At 43.2% G+C, this 6,505-nt stretch overlaps 1 long non-coding RNA gene across 1 annotated transcript; it reads left to right on the top strand.

Annotated features, from left to right (window-relative positions):
• Positions 1 to 111: 111 nt before the first annotated feature.
• LOC123479138 (uncharacterized) lies at positions 112 to 4,321 on the top strand. Its single transcript, XR_006654668.2, has 4 exons — positions 112 to 252; positions 330 to 429; positions 756 to 884; positions 4,120 to 4,321. It is a non-coding gene; the product is annotated as an uncharacterized lncRNA (long non-coding RNA).
• The last annotated feature ends 2,184 nt before the right edge of the window (positions 4,322 to 6,505 follow it).

Below are 6,505 nucleotides of genomic sequence, written 5' to 3'. Positions count from 1 at the left end.
GGTTGTAAAGATTGAAATGGTGTACTAAAAACGCTTTTGGTAAAGGCCCTTGTTTCTTCCTCTTGCAGGAACAAGAGCTAAGGAAAGGGAATTATGGGTGTCATCTAAGAAAAGCCCAGAACTTTACACCAGAGGCCATGAAAAACTAAATTTATTCTAATCCTTTGCAGCACAACTGTTGTGTCTCCCAGACATGAGCAAGTGAGAGGCCCTTCACCACCACCTGGAGATCATAATGCATTGGAAAAGTTGGTCAGTGTAGAATTTGGGACATGTAATTTCCTCTTGGTAGAGCTTTCATTTATTCTAAAATACCTACTATGTTTCAGGTATAGGATGCGTTAATAAGGAAAACAGAAGTTCTGTCCGCATGGAAGTAAAGTAACATCGTAGTGGGGAATGGTGACCAGGTACATAATCGGGATGAGGGTAAGTGCACTAAAGAAAGCAAAGCAGGGAAAGTGAGGAGAATTGGCGATGTTGCTACTTTAGATGGACAGAATAAGCCTCTTTGATAAGGTCACATTTTATCAGAGTCCTGAGTGCAGTGAGAATCACGTGATACCAGGCATGAGGGGAATAAAGTACAAAGGCCCTTTGGTAAAAGCATCCTTAGTACACACACACACACACACACACACACACCCAACAGGCCTATATGGCTGGAACAAATGGACCAAGGAGGGGAGTAGTAGATTAGGTTGAAGAGGTGGCTGGGATTAAGATTGTAGATTAACAAAACAACTGAATTTTAGGTTCCTTTCAGGCCGGGAAGAGATAATCTTCGAAGCCAGGCAGATGGGTGCTTGTGAAACTGAAAGGGCGTGTCTGTTCACAAGTCCTCCTTGGGCCGGTGGAAAGAATCTGTTGGATATGATAAATAGGTACTTACTCATTCCAACCTCTTTCTAATGTGCTTTCTTGTACTCCACAGGCCAGAAAGCTAGAAACTACAGTACTTATCTTAAACTTCCTTGAAACCAAGGTTCTGAGTGTAATTTCAGTTCTGCCAATCAGATGCACAAACAAGATGTGGAAGGAAAAAGTGATTCAGGGGTCATCTTTAGCAGCTATGATTTGCTCCTTGCAAGAATGTGGAGACCTTGGGTTTCTCTTCAGTGGTATTCCACTGTCCACCAGGAGTTTTGTGGGTGTGGAAGGGCTTCCTGATCCGTGTATAACAGTGATATGTGTTCTTGTAGTCAGCTTGTGGTGGCCTCTTGATTCCTCACCATCCTGATGGTGGCGGAGGTAGCAGCTCCCATGGTGGATCAATGTGGGGGTCTTTCCTAGACACCCAGCCTAGAGACCGCTTGCCCAGGCTTTCCCAACTCTTGTGAGCACCTAACTTACCTGTGTTGATTCCTGTTCTACTTAAAATAGGTAGAAGGGATTTGTTTCCTTCAACTACTCAACCCTAACTGATAAAGGATTTTGTTCCAAAAGTGGTTACAGGCAATAGGTCCTCAAAGATGGGACTCAGTTAGTTATGTCTGAGTTGGATTTGAAGGAAAAGGGAATCTAATTGCCACTGGAAAACGGTGAACTAGCGGGCAAGGATTACGTACGTCTGTGGTCACCTGAGGTGAAATGTCTTGGAAGAGAGATGAGCAGACTTAAATGGTAGTGGCTATGCTAGAGAGGTTAAAGAAAATGAAAGGCTCGGTAGTTTTACATTTTCAGCTCCAGGCAAGTATGGCAGAGCCCCCAAAGAATTTTGTCTCCTGTAGCCACAAGGCTGATGTACCTGAAACTCAGGTGGAGATTCTAGGTTATTGAATTGCAATATAAGTTAAAATCACAGGGCGTTGGGAACGAGTGGGGTTCTGAAATAAGCTATGGGGACATTTCAGTGGATTTCGGTAAATCTTACTGTTCGGAATCCGCAGGCTCCCGTTAACTTTCCCCTCTCAGTCTTACTTGGAGACCAATGGGTAGTTGCCTTGGAAGCAAATGCTAATAGTTCTCATTGTCCCTAGTACTTCTCAAATGCTAATACTACTTGTCACTGTCCACTGCCCCTTATTACCACCAGATCTGTAATTATAATCAGATCCCAGTATGCATCTCGAAGGCAAACACAGTCTGATCTGGGAGGCTTAGAGAAAAATTGTCAGATTTTGTTAATTTGAATCAGCAGAAGCCTAAGGAATGTTTGAAAACTGGATTCAGAAGGTATTCGACCAGGAAGAAAAGCATAATTTTATTTTCATTTGGGTAGAATTTACTAATCTGGACATTCTAGAGATTCTGGCTTTAGGAGCTAGGAGTGCCTCTTAGCTGGTCGGTTGGATGAAACTTGGATCTAACAGTGGTCTACACTCACAACTGAACTGCCGAAAATTACTTAGTATAGCATCGGAAGACAAAGCCAAAACATGAAGATAGAATGTTGATGCAGATTTTTTAAAAAAGACTTTATTTATTTATTTTTGGAGAGAGTGAAAGGGAGGGAGGAAGGGAGGGAGAAAAACATCAGTGTGTGGTTGCCTCTTTCACATCCCCCACTGGGGGCCTGGCCCACAATCCAGGCATGTGCCCTGACTGGGAATCAAACCAGTGACCCTTTGGTTCGCAGGCTAGCACTCAATCCACTGAGCCACACCAGCCAAGGCTGTTGATGCAGATTTATCATATGTGTGACCTCATTTCCTAATTTTGCCCTTCAAAATTGCCCAGAGGATATTCCATTCACTAAGGAATTGGAAGTACATAAATAATGGGAACACCTTATCTTGAAAAGTACTGGACTGTCTATTCTCCTTAGGCTGGGAATGAAGCTACGAGATGCGGCCATTAAAATGGAATCCCTGGTATCAGTAGGGATGATGGGATCCAAGGGGCAGTACCAAGGCAACAGAGCTAGAGTGGTGAAATACAACCCACTAAGTTTCTATTTGGTCTGCATAACACAGAAGCCTTCTTCATAAAAGAAGCCTGTTTTGAATCACCAAAATGGAGAGTTACAGACACTCAGTTCTCGGACCTAAGGCCCTTTAATAAAGGGATGCTGGGTGCCCTGAAGGGAGCACCAGTATATCATCATAACTGAATCGTAGATCTTCCAGTCTTCCCCCAAAGAATCTCAAGCCGTTAACCTCTGTTCCTGTGCTTGAGAAAATGGAAATACCCAGGCCTTTAGGGAATATTTGGAAACTGACCCTAAGCTAGCACTAATCCTAAGAAACCTAAAAAGTCTCTGTGGTCTACTACTTAGAATAGAGGCATAAGGGGTATGGTGGGTTGAATCCTGTCCCCCAAAATTCATGTGTTGGAATCTTAACCCCCACCTCAGAATGTGAGCTTATTTGAAAATAGAGTTGTTGCAGATGTAGTTAAGATGAGGTTGTACTGGAGTAGGATGGGCCCCCAATCTGATATGATTGGTGCCATATGAAAAGGGGGGATTCGGACACAGAAACACTCGCAGGGAGAACAAACACCATGTGAAGATGAAGTCAGATTGGGCTGATACAGCAGAAGCCAAGCCATGCCAAAGATGGCTGCAGAACATCCAGAAGCTAGGAGAGAAGCATGGGACAGATTCTCCCGTGTGGCTCTCAGAAGGAACCAGCCCTGCAGACACCTTGATCTTGGACTTCGAACCTCCAGAACTGAGAATTAAGTAGTGTGTAAGCCACCCGGTTTGCGGTGCTTTGTTATGGCATACCTACCAAACTAATACGTGGGGCCAGGTCATTTAAAAGGAACTTTGGCCTGGGTCAATCCTACGTGCCCATACCGGGGTTATTTCCCAGTTTCTATAGTTGCAGTTGTAATGGACATACTTGGCAACCGGCAGAATCTTCACATTGACATACAGCGTGAAAGCTATGTAAGAAGAACAAAGGAAAGTCCCTGGAACTGTCCTTCCCCACAGAATCACAAGCCAGAAGCGGCAGTGCCCCCCTGAGGGAATGGTAGATATTACCACCACCATCAAAGACGACAAATTCAGGAGTGGTCACCCCCATCTAGTCACATTTAGGGCATTTGCCGTGTACGGGACTTAACTTATAGCTGTTATTTCAGATACCTCTTTATAAAGCAAATAAAACCTGCCCCTGGCACCTGCAGCCAGGCAACTATTGACCTGGAATATGCTTCTTCCCCCTGTAGCCCAAGTAGCAGAAACTGCGGAAAGCAGATTACTTTCACCATCCAGGTCAACGGTCCATCTTGCTGCCCTACATCTGGGTTATATCAGCTCTCCAGCTCTGTTGAAATCTCATCCAAGGCACTTTAATCATCTCACCTTTCCCAGCAGAACATCACCTGGCATGTGATTGCATCATGTTTTTGGACCTAATAAGCAAGGAGTAGCAGGTAGGTATCCAAATGCTTTGGGAAATAAATAAATAAATAAATAAATAAATAAATAAATAAATAAAATGTGTTTTAGAGGATAGGCAATAATCCTGTGGAAACTAAGGGCATTTTCATCTCTGTGAAATGTTTAGGGATCCAGAGGAGCAGTCAGGAGCATGGCAGGTAACCTAAAGTGAAAGATGAGCTGTTACACTGTACACTCCCCACCACTAAGGGAAAGTCCGGACATTTGATGGATCACTTTTGGTCTTAGAGGTAGCGTACCACATTGGGTTATGCTGCACTGACCTGCCTACCAAGTAACCCGGAAGACTACCAGCTTTGATGGGCCTCCAGAAAGAGAATGGTCGGCAGTGGGTACAGGCCGCAACGTAAAGCAGTCTGGTTTAAGACCGTGAAAATCCAGTGGTGTGCAAAGTCCCTTGGCAAATGAGAATACAGAGTATACACTGTGACAAGCTTCCGTAAGAGAATCACAGCACAGGGCCTTATGACTTTGGAGTGAAGCCAAGCTATTTGTGGCAATGGCTATTCTCTTCCTACCGAGCCCTGCTCCATGATCTGGGGGGGCCAGCTGGGCACTTGTAGCGGTTACATTGCGTCAGACCCCTTCCATCATAGAGAAAGCAGCAATTTGTCCTTACTGGAAAAGACGTTCATCATTCAAGATATGGACTGTTTCCGTGTATGCCAAGCCTAAAATATTCACAAAGAAATTTTAAACTGAGAAAAAAACCAATTATTATAAAGCCAGACATTTCCCCCATCCCCTATTATTCTAAATTTGATGATACGTTCACATTGAGAAGCACCGTGGCTAAGAAGATAGACTCCAGAGCCAGAAAGCCTGGGTAGGAATTCTAACTCCATCATTTAAGTGTCTTATGACCTTGGTTAAATTATTTAATCTCCCTATTTCAGTTCTTTATTAGGGACTGTGAGCATTAAATGAATACATATGATAGTGCCTTGCCTGTAATAAGTGCTATACGTATTAGTTTCATTTTCACTTAGTATCATGATCATCATTCTTATTGTCTATAAACTTACTAAATGCTTTATTCATCATATGGTATTCCACACAACACTGCCCCTCATCAAGCAGGCAATGGGCCAAGACCCACGGAATCATCCTAAAGCAGCTGGCCTTACAGAATAGTCAAATGGCTCGCAAATGGTTTACAATTCTCAACACCCCCAAGATAAATACTTCTACCAGGGCACATAACGAGTCCATCGACTAGAAATTTTCTGGCCAATGTGGGTGGTTCATCCACTGAACCAATAGCCTAAACGGGGGCAACGGTATTAGGTGGAGTGATTGATCCTGATTACCAAGGAACACAGGTTTACTGTTGCACAGTGAGGGATGGGAAGTGGTATGCCTGGCACCTAAAGGACTGTCTGGGGCTACTTCCGGTTGCACCAGAACGATGGTCCAGCCAACTGAGCCTCCTGGGCAGGGCATGCTGTGTGCAGTTTTTAACCATCCTATTTTTTTTTTTTATCGAGATGTAACGCGCATAACATAAAATTCATCATTTTAAAATGTGCAACTCAGTAGATTTTAAATATATTCACAAAGTTGTGCAATTCTCACCACTAATTCCACAACATTTGCATCCCCTGCAAAGAAATGTATTAGCAGTCGGTCTCAATTCCCTCCTCCCCCCAGCCCTGGCAACCACTAATCTAATTTCTCTCCCCATGCATTTGCCTGTTCTGGACATTGTGTATGTGTGGAATCACACAATGTGTAGCCTTTTGTGTCCGACTTCTTTCACTTAGCATTAGGTTTTCAAGTGTAGCGTGTAACAATGCTTCACTCCATTTTATGGCTGAATGACATTCCACTGTACATTGTGTGGCTACACATTATTTTGTTTATATAATCATTAATTGATGGACATTTAGGTTATTTCCACTTTTTGGTTATTGTGAATAATGCCATATGAATATTGGTATACAAATATCTGTTCAAGTTCCTGCTTTCAATTATTTGGGGTATATATCCAAGAGTAGAATTGCTGGATTATATAGAAATTCTGTGTTTAATTTTTTGAAGAACCACCAACCTTTTCCACAAAGGTTATACCATTTACTCACCAGCAATACACAAGGGTTCCGCTTTCTCCAAATCCTTGCCAACACTTGTTATGGTCTGTCTTCATTGTTA

Source organism: Desmodus rotundus, chromosome 3 (genome assembly GCF_022682495.2).
Source record: "Desmodus rotundus isolate HL8 chromosome 3, HLdesRot8A.1, whole genome shotgun sequence".
NCBI classification, from domain to species: Eukaryota; Metazoa; Chordata; class Mammalia; order Chiroptera; family Phyllostomidae; genus Desmodus; species Desmodus rotundus.
The sequence above is the reverse complement of the archived record's forward strand: the minus strand, read 5'-3'. Positions and strand labels throughout refer to the sequence as shown.